This window comes from Neophocaena asiaeorientalis, unplaced genomic scaffold, assembly GCF_003031525.2.
Source record: "Neophocaena asiaeorientalis asiaeorientalis breed wild unplaced genomic scaffold, Neophocaena_asiaeorientalis_V1.1 scaffold108, whole genome shotgun sequence".
Taxonomy (NCBI): Eukaryota; Metazoa; Chordata; class Mammalia; order Artiodactyla; family Phocoenidae; genus Neophocaena; species Neophocaena asiaeorientalis.
In genome coordinates, this window is record NW_020173770.1 from 4079358 (window position 1) to 4092200 (window position 12843).

Here is a 12843-nt window from a genome sequence, read left to right on the forward strand (position 1 = left end):
TTTCCGCTCGACTGATTCCTTCTCTATTATCGTAGTTGTTGTTTTTTCTGTTTTTGAATGCTGATGAGTGAATTTCAGGTATCCAGCATTTCTTTTCTGTTATAATGAGGTTGTAACAGAAATATAATAATGTTATAATAAATATGGAAGTAAAGGTTTGAATCATAATAGCTGTCCCTATAGTTCTGTCAGGAATTGGTCACCCACGTGCTGGATTCTCTTATTAAAATCAGGCTTCGGGAAAGAGTAGGGTTTTGAAATTCTAAGTAGAATTTATCATTGTAACTTCAATAATCAAAAATCAAATTCTGTCCTAGAGCTGATTTCTTTTTTTTTTTTTTTGTGGTACGCGGGCCTCTCACCGTTGTGGCCTCTCCCGTTGCGGAGCACAGGCTCCGAACGCGCAGGCTCAGCGGCCATGGCTCACGGGCCCAGCCGCTCCGCGGCACGTGGGATCTTCCCGGACCGGGGCACGAACCCGCGTCCCCTGCATCGGCAGGCGGACTCTCAGCCGCTGCGCCACCAGGGAAGCCCATAGAGCTGATTTCTTTACCACTAAGTTTGTTTGGGTTCTGACATGGAGCAATCCTTCAATGATAATGCAAGTAGCAGGAGTTAAAGTTTTGTAGCTGGTATTTGTGAGCTCGGACCAGGCAACATTTGGAATCATTTGAGATGGACAGACCAGACGGTCCCAGCACCAGCCTGCCTTCCCGTGGTCTCCATGACTTCACGTCGAAGGAGAAATGCCTATTTTGGTGATTTGTCCTCTCTGCCAGCTGGTAATGGAATAATGGGAAAACAATTGTCTGGGTTTTTTTTAGCCAGCGTCTATTGCCAATCCAACTTCCTGGAAGCTGTGTGCTCCCTGGGTGAGTCAGCAAATGCTTGCTCAGATGAAACAAGGCTCATTGAAAGAACTATTTGCGAAACAACCAATTGTTGAAGAGCATTTGAAAATCCTATTCCCTCAGAAGTCCTCCCACGTCAGCACTTGTTGGTATAAAAGTTGCAGGCCGTGGACCTGGTCTCCAACCATATCAAGTGGCCAACGGTCTGAGCATGAGGCAGATCAGATGCAGAACAAGAGGAAGGGGATGTGCGGCCACCTCGCCCCACTGGAGTGTCTCTGACAGCAGGGACAGGCGGGTTCTGGGTTAAGGAAGTACGAACGTGATGGCAAAAACAAAAAGGATTCACTGTGGGTTTGTGTGAGAGTGTGGGCATGTGTATTAAAAGCAAAGGAAATGATCTGTGAAGTGATTAAAATGAGTCTATCAGCAGATGGTTCTCCGTTACAGAGTTCACTGTATTTGTACTTTCATCAATACTTGATAATGACCCACGAATGTCTAGCTAAATAGAAACCTTTTGGAATCGGCTGTCCCTGAGCTGAACGAGCCACCCCAAGGGCTGAAACACTTTGGAAGTCACTCCAGCCTCCTCTGTTCCCCGTGGACACGATGTCTCCCACTTCGTTGGAGAGCAGGCTGTCAGAAACTTCGCTGAGAATCCACGGCCCGTCTCCCCACCGTCAGGCTGCTGGTCTGGGAGAGGCGGGCTCCTCCGCGCAGATGTTTTCTCCACATGGAGCATAGTGACGATATTGGCACGTTGCCCCCCCAAATGGAGGGTTTCTTTCAAGTCCGTCGGCTGCCTTAGGCAGAGTTCTGATGCTGGGACCCCAAGAGACTGTCTGAGGTAGTTGTCTGGGGTGTGCGTAGGGGGGCAGGCGTTGAAATCCTTCCCGTTTCTCTTGCTTCTCTAAGAAGGTTTTCACATCCGCTTCAGGGCGGCTGCTGTTACCTGCCAGACTGCAGCCGGAAATGTGACTTCAAGCAGTGGTCTTTCTCTCAGATCTTCACACATCAGGACCTTGACAAAGGGGTCGGGGGTGGGGAGACTTGCCTTGCCTCTAGGACCTTCAAAAAGGCTGGCTTGTTCTTGTCAAAGCTTAAAAGGGAAGAGAAAGAAGTTTTGGGGTCTAGCTTGCAGCTGGGGAAAAACAATTAAGGATTTCTTTAAATCTTTTGGATGAGACAACGCCAAGCGTGAAAGACATAGGAAAAATGTCCTGTGGATGACTTTCAGAGCATCCTCCCTTTGTGCAAATAGCTGAACTTTGCTGACATGCCTGAAATGGGGCAACAGCTGTAACTGACATCAGAGGAAAGATATTACAACCGTTACCCATGTTAACTGCATACAACGTGTGATATCTTTTCATCAGAGCCGACGGGGCCGCCTGCCTTACTTGCCCACTGATGTCAGCAAGAGGGAAATTATAAATCTTTTCACTGCTGCCTATTTATAAAGAAATAAACCCACACTGTGTGTTAAATCCACTGTGGTTCCTCGTGACTGTTGTTATTACACGGATACTGAAGGAATTAGCAATGATCCACTTAACGGTTATGTGTTGCCAAATGTGTGCTTACCATTAAAAGCTATTGAGCTCACGTACAGAATTTTTGTGTTTGTTTTTGTTTAAAAATATACCTGGAGGCTGCTTAGGCCAGATTTAATTATTATATGCTGACATAATTATAATTCCAAGTCTTTCTCTCTCAGTTGAAACGTTTATTAAATCAAAATGACAAAATAATCCAGGATATTTTTCTGGGTTTTTGGTAGCCCGTGACATTTCATTAGCAAGGCTAAGCCTACGTCTCTATGATGGATAAGAAAGATTTGTGCATGGATTAAACTGGGGTGTGCAGACATCAATATTTCTAGATGGTGAAATTGATTCTAATTGGTGATATATGCTTTTGCGGAATTCGTTTCAGATTGGGGTGTTTCAACCCTAATTCTCAATTAGCAGTCAAGCAAGATTCCTCTACCTCCCAGCCCCCGCCCCACACGAAGTGGCTTTGGATTGGTCGACAGTAAGCATCCTCCGAACAGAAAAGAGGAGAGCTTGAACAGAAAACTGCTGAACCCAGGATTCCATCCAAGTGTTTCCAAAAATGATAGCTTAGAATTTCTTCTTTTTTTTGAGTGTTAACCACGTGTCACACAGGGAGACATTTTCCCTCTATCCATCTTAAGTTCTCAGGGCTCTGTAACAAAAAACAGACTAAGAAGACCAAGACAAACAAGTTTATTAACATGTAGTCTCATATACACATGGGAAGAACTCAGGGGTGAGTAAAACAGAGTCTCAGATCTGCTTTCAGGTCCTCAGATAGCAATGGACCCGTTACTGACTGAATGTTTGTAACTCCACAAACTCACTTTGTGAAGCCTTCACTCCCTGTGGCTGTATTTGGAGATGGAGCATCTATAGAAATAATTAAGGCTAAGTGAGGTCACGCGAGGGTGGGGCCCTGATCCGGCAGGACTAGTGTCCTTATAAGAAGAGATGGCAGAGGGCTGGCACTCTGCGTCTCCGAGGGCACAAGGAAGAGGTCGTGTGAGCACACAACAAGAGAGCGGCCGCCTGCAAGCCAAGGGAAGAGACCTTGAAGTGAAACATACCTTGCCGGCACCTTGATCTTGGACTTCTCAGCCTCCAGAAATGTGACAGATTTACGTTAGAAAAGCCCCTCAGTATGTGGTATCTCATATGGCAGCCCGAGTAGACTAAGACAGGACCCTTGCTGTCCTCTGCATCCACGCTGTTCCTTGCCTGTTCTACCGGCATCCAAGTCCATAGCAGGTGAGCTGTCTGAGCTTGAGCCGCGGGTTTGCCTCTCGGTGGGTGTCAAGCCAATAGGCACAACCAAGCCAAAGACTGGGAGAAGGAAGGATTTATTATTACTTGCAGCAAGTAAGGAGAACACTGGGGATCCTTCCTAAAGCAGAGTCTCCCAGAACAGCAAAATTGGGGAAGTTTTAAGCTAAAAGTATGTGCATATTCATGAGGGGGCTTGCGCAGAGGAGAATTCAGCCTAGAATTGGGGCAAAGGTCCACAGGGTCCAAGCTTTAGTTGACTGAAGTCAGGAGGGTCAACGTCATCATTCTGTCCTGGGGGCCTTTGTTCCCGAAGAACTCAAAGATATATTGTCATGTATATATATCCCTTGAGGAGGCCCAAGGACTCTGTTTTATCACTGCAGTCTTATTTGACTGACTTTTCTCCTGTTCAAGGGCAAGCCTTGCAGCCAGGCTGAGATCAAAAAATGGCTTAGGCCAAAATGAGTTCTTTTATGTCAAGAAAGCCATTCCTGCTTCTCTTTCTCTGGCGACCCCTAACCTATCTGCTTACACGGTGACTCCCCTAGACCCCCAGTCCCGGTACTCTGCATCCCTTGTCTACAAGGGCACTTTGCTCTCACTGGCATAACTCCCTTGCTAGTTTGCCAATCAGTACCATTAGCTTCCCTGTCTACCCATGGAGCATACAGGAACTTCCCAACACCTTCCTGCATGCCCCATGGAAAGGTCTGGAAACACGCTGGAGAAACAAAGCCCTTCTTCTGTCCAAACTAGAGGAAGTGGATTTCTCCTCTGTGTTGTATTCTAGATTTCCTCTGCCTCTGACATATAGATAGATAATCTCCAAGATCAAGTCTCTTAGGTGGAGCCCTTGCCATGCTAATGAAACCCAAGGAATTCTGAAAATTACCGTCTCCTCCCCCACAGAGCTTGGCTTTCAAGACTGTTGTCTCATGAAATATATTGAGAGAGTGGGTTTCAGGGCTCAAGTTGCTCCAGGGTCTCTTTTTGTTTTCTGAGATGTCGCCATTCCTTTCTTTCCTGGGGGAAAAAAGTCTCAAGGCTAATGAACAGACACATTGACAAATCATGCACATTTCACATGGGCGGGTAGGTGGGTAGGCTTCTGACTGGACTGGCTTCCTTTTAATAGGAGGTGGAGTGGTGGTCTGTGTGTGCATGCGTGTGGGCTAGGGGGCGGAGACAGTTTCTAAGTCAGATAAGCATGGACTGTTATGATGTTAAAATCACTCTTAAAAGTCCCTAAGTGCTCTCTAGAAGGCAGACTAACTTCTCTCCATGCTCTGAAACAGATCGATTGAGCACCAGCTAAAGAAACCGGCATGTTTAGGGGATGTGATACACACAAAGTTTCTTTTAAAATGACTAGAATCCCACTCAGCACAGTGAGGCGAGACCAGAGATTCCCACCTCCCGTCGGGTCCCCCAGCAGGGCAGAGGCCTGGGGCATCACCCCTTGCTGTTTAAATTGTTCCCCTCCCTCCTCTGAGCTGGCCTCTGAATTAAGAAAAGCCCGTGAGTGTGGTGTGACCCCCGGAATAATCTCCATTTTACATCAGGAAGTGGAGTAAGCGTGGGAGGACGGTGTAAGTGGCCCAGGTAATTTCATGTGGGTGGGTTGGGCTGAGTCCTGAACCACGCCAACTTCCCTCCAGAATGTTCGAGCTCTTCATGCTGACACCATGCTGCACGTGTGCACATGTGTTTAAGAATGAAAGGTGCAGACGTACTTTGGCATTTCACTAACATTTTAAGTAACATTACTGACAATGAACAGACCAGGAGGAGTAGATTATCCTTGACGATCCTAGGGTCCCTGGCTGGGCTGGAAAATTAAACTGACAAAGACATATTAATAGGAGAAAGCAAATTTATTTCAGTTTTCCATGCCATGGGAGCCTTCATTAGGAAATGAACACTTGGAAGTACCTTCAAGATGACAGAGGGGTAAGACATGGAGATCACCTTCCTCCCCACAGATACATCAGAAATACATCTACATGTGGAACAACTCCTACAGAACTCCTACTGAACGCTGGCAGAAGACCTCAGAGGTCCCCTAAGGCAAGAAACTCCACATGTACCTGGGTAGGGCAAAAGAAAAAAGAAAACACAGAGACAAAAGAATAGGGATGGGCCCTGCACCAGTGGGAGGGAGCTGTGAAGGAGGAAAAGTTTCCACACACTAGGAAGCCCCTTCGTGGGCGGAGACAGGGGGTGGGATGGGGGGGGGGAACTTTGGAGCCACGGAGGACAGCGCAGCCACAGGGGTGCAGAGGGCAAAGTAGACAGATTCCCGCACAGGGGATCAGTGCCAACCAGCACTCACCAGCCCCAGAGCCTTGTCTGCTCACCCCCCAGGGCGGGCGGTGGCTGGGAGCTGAGGCTCGGGCTTCAGAGTTTGGACCCCAGGGAGAGGACTGGGGTTGGCTGTGTGAACACAGCCTGAAGGGACTAGTGCACCACGTCTAGCCGGGAGGAAGTCTGAGCAAAAGTCTGGACCTGCCTGAGGCAAGAGACCATTGTTTCGGGGAGCGCAAGGAGAGGGGATTCGGAGCACCGCCTAAATGAACTCTGGAGACAGGTGCGAGCCGCACCTATCAGCGCGGACCCCAGAGACGGGCCTGAGACGCTAAGGCTGCTGCTGTGTGCGAGCACAGGCCACTGTCCACACCTCCCCTCTTCCGCGGAGCCTGTGCAGCCCGCCACTGCCAGGGTCCCGTGATCCAGGGACAACTTCCCCGGGAGAACGCACGGCGCGCCTCAGGCTGGTGCAACGTCATGACAGCCTCTGCCGCCGCAGGCCCGCCCCGCATCTGTACCCCTCCCTCCCCCCCGGCCTGAGTGAGCCAGAGCCCCCGAATCAGCTGCTCCTATAACCCTGCCCTGTCTGAGTGAAGAACAGACGCCCTCCGGCAACCTACGTGCAGAGGCGGGGCCAAACCCAAAGCTGGACCCCAGAAGCTGTGCGAACAAAGAAGAGAAAGGGAAATCTCTCCCAGCAGCCTCAGGAGCAGCGGATTAAAGCTCCACAATCAACTTGATGTACCTGCATCTGTGGAATACCTGAATAGACAACAAATCATACCAAAACTGAGGCGGTGGACTTTGGGAGCAACTGTAGACTTGGGGTTTAGTTTCTGCATCTAATTTATTTCTGTTTTACGTTAATCTTAGTTTAGTATTTAGAATTTATTATCACTGGTAGATTTGTTTGTGGATTTGGTTGCTCTCTTCCTTTTTTTTAATATATATATATATATTTTTTCCTTTTTCTCTTTTTGTGAATGTGTATGTGTATCCTTTGTGTGATTTTGTCTGTATAGCTTTGCTTTTACCATTTGTCCTATGATTCTGTCTGTCTGGATTTTTTTTTTTTTTAGTATAGTTTTTAGCCCTTAATATCATTGGTGGATTTGTTTTTTGGCTTCCTTGCTCCCTTCTTTCTTTCTTTTTCTAAATTTTTTATTTTGTATTTTAATAACATTATTTTTTTCTTTCTTTCTTTCATTTTTCTCCCTTTTCTTCTAAGCCGGGTGGCTGACAGGGTCTTGGTGCTCCGGCCAGGTGTCAGGCTGGTGCCTCTGAAATGGGAGAGCCGAGTTCAGGACATTTGTCCACCAGAAACCTCCCAACTCCACGTAATATCAAAGGGCAAAAGCTCTCCCAGAGATCTCCACCTCAATGCTAAGACCCAGCTCCACTCAATGACCAGCAAGCTACAGTGCTGGACACCCTATGCCAAACAACTAGCAAGACAGGAACACAACCCCACCCATTAGCAGAGAGGCTGCCTAAAATCATAATAAGATCACAGACACCCCAAAACACACCACCATACGCGTTCCTGCCCACCAGAAAGAAAAGATCCAGGCTCATCTACCAGAACACAGGCAACAGTCCCCTCCACGAGGAAGCGTACACAACCCACTAAACCAAAACTAGCCACTGGAGGCAGACACCAAAAACAATGGGAACTACGAACCTACAGCCAGTGAAAAGGAGACCCCAAACACAGTAAGTTAAGACAAATGAAAAGACAGAGAAACACACAGCAGATGAAAGAGCAAGGTAAAAACCCACCAGACCAAACAAATGAAGAGGAAATAGGCAGTCTACCTGAAAAAGAATTCAGAGTAATGATAGTAAAGATGATCCAAAATCTTGGAAATAGAATGGAGAAAATACAAGAAACATTTAACAAGGAACCAAAAGAACTAAAGAGCAAACAAACAATGATGAACAACACAATAAATGAAATTAAAACTTCTCTAGAAGGAATCAAGAGCAGAATAGCTGAGACAGAGGAATGGATAAGTGGCCTGGAAGGTAAAACAGTGGAAATAACTACCACAGAGCAGAATAAAGAAAAAAGAATTGAGGACAGTTTCAAAGACCTCTGGGACAACATTAAATGCACCAACATTCAAATTATAGGTGCCCCAGAAGAAGAAGAGAAAAAGAAAGGGACTGAGAAAATATTTGAAGAGATTAGAGTTGAAAAATTCCCTAATACGGGAAAGGAAATAGTTAATCAAGTCCAGGAAGGACAGAGAGTCCCATACAGGATAAACCCAAGAAAAACAGGCCAAGACACATATTAATCAAACTAACAAATATTAAATTCAAAGAAAAATATTAAAAGCAGCAAGGGAAAAACAACAAATAACATACAAGGGAATCCCCATACGGTTAACAGCTAATCTTTCAGCAGAAACTCTGCAAGTCAGAAGGGAGTGGCAGGACATATTTAAAGTGATGAAAGGGAAAAACCTACAACCAAGATTACTCTACCCAGGAAAGATCTCATTCAGATTCAATGGAGAAATTAAAATCTTTACAGACAAGCAAAAGCTAAGAGAATTCAGCACCACCAAACCAGCTTTACAACAAAGGCTAAAGGAACTTCTCTAGGCAGGAAACACAAGAGATGGAAAAGACGTACAATAACAAACCCAAAACAATTAAGAAAATGGTAATAGGAACATACATATCGATAACTACCTTAAATGTAAATGGATTAAATGCTCCAACCAAAAGATGTAGACTGGCTGAATGGATACAAAAAAGATGCATATATATGCTGTCTACAAGAGACCCACTTCAGGCCTAGGGACACAAACAGACTGAAAGTGAGGGGATGGGAAAGGATATTCCATGCAAATTGGAAATCAAAAGAAAGCTGGAGTAGCAATTCTCATATCAGACAAAATAGTCTTTAAAATAAAGACTATTACAAGAGACAAAGAAGGACACTACATAATGATCAAGGGATCAATCCAAGAAGAAGATATAACAATTGTAAATATTTATGCACCCAACATAGGAGCACCTCAATACATAAGGCAAATACTAACAGCCATAAAAGGGGAAATCGACAGTAACACAATCATGGTAGGGGACTTTAACACTCCACTCTCACCAATGGACAGATCATCCAAAATGAAAATAAATAAGGAAACACAAGCTTTAAATGATACATTAAACAAGATGGACTGAATTGATATTTATAGGACATTCCATCCAAAAACAACAGAATATACTTTCTTCTAAGTGCTCATGGAACATTCTCCAGGATAGATCATATCTTAGGTCACAAAACAAGCCTTGGTAAATTTAAGCAATTTGAAATCATATCAAATGTCTTTTCCAAGCACAATGCTCTGCAACTATATATCAATTACAGGAAAAAATCTGTAAAATATACAAACACATGGAGGGAAACAGTACACTACTTAATAACCAAGAGATGACTGAAGAAATCAAAGAGGAAATCAAAAATACCCAGAGACAAATGACAATGAAAACACGATGTTCCAAAACCTATGGGATGCAGCAAAAGCAGTTCTAAGGGGGAGGTTTAAAATCCCTCTTACAAGATGTATAAGAAGTTGTATAATCCTACCTCAAGAAACAAGAGACATCTCAAATAAACAACCTAACCTTACACCTAAAGCAATTAGCGAAAGAAGAACAAAAGAACCCCAAAGTTAGCAGAAGGAAAGAAATCATAAAGGTCAGAACAGAAATAAATGAAAGAAACAAAACAATAGCAAACATCAATAAAACTGAAAGCTGGTTCTTTGAGAAGGTAAACAAAATTGATAAACCATTAGCCATCAAGGATAAAAGGGAGAAGACTCCAATCAATAGAATTAGAAATGAAAAAAGGAGAAGTAACGGTCTTCCCTGATGGTGCAGTGGTTAAGAATCACCTGCTAGGCTTCCCTGGTGGCACAGTGGTTTAGAGTCCGCCTGCTGATGCAGGGAGCACGGGTTCGTGCCCCGGTCCGGGAAGATCCCACATGCCGTGGAGCGGCTGGGCCCGTGAGCCATGGCCACTGAGCCTGCGCGTCTGGAGCCTGTGCTCCACAACCGGAGAGACCACAGCAGTGAGAGCCCTGCGTACTGCAAAAAAAAAAAAAAAAGAATCACCTGCCAATGCAGGCAGGGGACATGGGTTCGAGCCCTGGTCCAGGAAGATCCCACATGCCGCAGAGCAGCTAAGCCCATGCACCACAACTACCGAGCCTGTGCTCTAGAGCCCACATGCCACAACTATTGAGCACATGTGCCACAACTACTGAAGCCTGTGTGCCTAGAGTCGGTGCTCCACAAGAGACACCACCGCAATGAGAAGTCTGCGCACTGCAATGAAGAGTTGCCCCCGCTCGCCGCAACTAGAGAAAGCCTGTGCTCAACAACAAAGACCTGATGCAGCCAAAAGTAATAAATTAATAAAATAAATAATTTTTTTAAAAAAGAAAGAAAAACGAAGTAACAACTGACACTGCAGAAATAAAAAGGATCATGAGAGATTACTACAAACAACTATATGCCAATAAAATGGACAACCTGGAAGAAATGGACAAATTCTTAGAAAAGCACAAACTTCTCAGACTGAACCAGGAAGAAATACAAAGTATAAACAGAGCAATCACAAGCACTGAAATTGAGACTGTGATTAAAAATCTTCCAACAAACAAAAGTCCATGACCAAATGACTTCACAGGTGAATTCTATCAAACATTTAGAGAAGAGCTAACACCTTTCCTTCTCAAACTCTTCCAAAATATGGCAGAGGGAGGAACACTCCCAAACTCATTCTATGAGGCCACCATCACCTTGATACCAAAACCAGACAAGTATGTCACAAAGAAAGAAAACTACAGGCCAATATCACTGATGAACATAGATGCAAAAATCCTCTACAAAATACTAGCAAACAGAATGCAACAGCACATTAAAAGGATCATACACCATGATCAACTGGGGTTTAACCCAGGAATGCAAGGATTCTTCAATATATGCAAATCAAACAATGTGATACACCGTATCAACAAATTGAAGGAGAAAAACCATTTGATCATTTCAATAGATGCAGACAAAGCTTTTGACAAAATTCAATGCCCATTTATGATAAAAACCCTCCAGAGGATAGGCATAGAGGGAACTTACCTCCACATAATAAAGGCCATATATGACAACCCCCCAGCCAACATCATTCTCAATGGTGAAAAACTGAAACCATTTCCTCTAAGATCAGGAAGAAGACACGGTTGTCCACTCCCACCACTATTATTCAACATAGTTATGGAAGTTTCAGCCACAGCAATCAGAGAAAAAAAAGAAATAAATGGAATCCAAATAGGAACAGAAGAAGTAAAGCTGTCAGTGTTTGCAGATGACATGAGACTATACATAGAGAATCCTAAAGACTCTTCCAGAAAACTACTAGAGCTAATCAATGAATTTGGTAAAGTAGCAGGATACAAAATTAATGCACAGATATCCCTTGCATTCCTATACACTAATGATGAAAAATCTGACAGAGAAATTAAGGAAACACTCCCATTTACCACAGCAACAAAAAGAATAAAATTCCTCGGAATAAACCCATCTGAGGAGACAAAAGGCCTGTATGCAGAAAGCTATAAGACGCTGATGAAAGAAATTAAAGATGATGCAAACAGATGGAGAGATATACCATGTTCTTGGGTTGGAAGAATCAATATTGTGAAAATGACTATACTACCCAAAGCAATCTACAGATTCAGTGCAATCCCTATCAAACTACCAATGGCATTTTTCACAGAACTAGAACAAAAAAATTCACAATTTATATGGAAACACAAAAGATCCCAAATAGCCAAAGCAATCTTGAGAAGGAAAAATGGAGCTGGAGGAATCAGGCTCCCAGACTTCAGACTGTACTACAAAGCTACAGTAATCAATACAGTATGGTACTGGCACAAAAACAGACATATAGATCAATGGAACAGGATAGAAAGCCCATAGATAAACCCACGCATATATGGTCACCTTACTTTTGATAAAGGAGACAAAAATATACAATGGAGAAAAGACAGCCTCTTAAATAAGTGGTGCTGGGAAAACTGGACAGCTACATGTAAAAGAATGAAATTAGAACACTCCCTACAACCATACACAAAAATTAACTCAAAATGGATTAAAGACCTAAATGTAAGGCCAGACTATTTACAATAGCCAGGACATGGAAGCAACCTAAGTGTCCATCGACAGATGAATGGGTAAAGAAGATGTGGCACATATATACAATGGGATATTTCTCAGCCATTAAAAGAAACGTAATTGAGTTATTTGTAGTGAGGTGGGTGGACTTAGAGTCTCTCATACAGAGTGAAGTAAGTCAGAAAGAGAAAAACAAGTACCATATGCTAATGCATATATATGGAGTGTAAAAAAACAAACAAACAAAATGGTTCTGAAGAACCAAGGGGCTGAAGAAGAAAAAAGACACAGATGTAGAGAATGGACTTGAGGACACAGGGAGGGGGAAGGGTAAGCTGGAATGAAGTGTGAGAGTGGCATGGACATATATACACTACCAAATGTAAAATAGATAGCTAGTGGGAAGCAGCTGCATAGCACAGGGAGATCAGCTCGGTGCTTTGTGACCACCTGGAGCGGTGGGATAGGGAGGGGGAGAGGGAGACGCAAGAGGGAGGAGATGTGGGGATATATGTATGTGTATAGCTGATTCACTTTATTATAAAGCAGAAACTAACACACCATCGTAAAGCAATTACACTCGAATAAAGATGTTAAAAAAAAAAAAAGGGAACAGTTAATGAAATGGTTAACCCTGAGCCTTTTATTAGCTTTGATGAAGAGTGAAA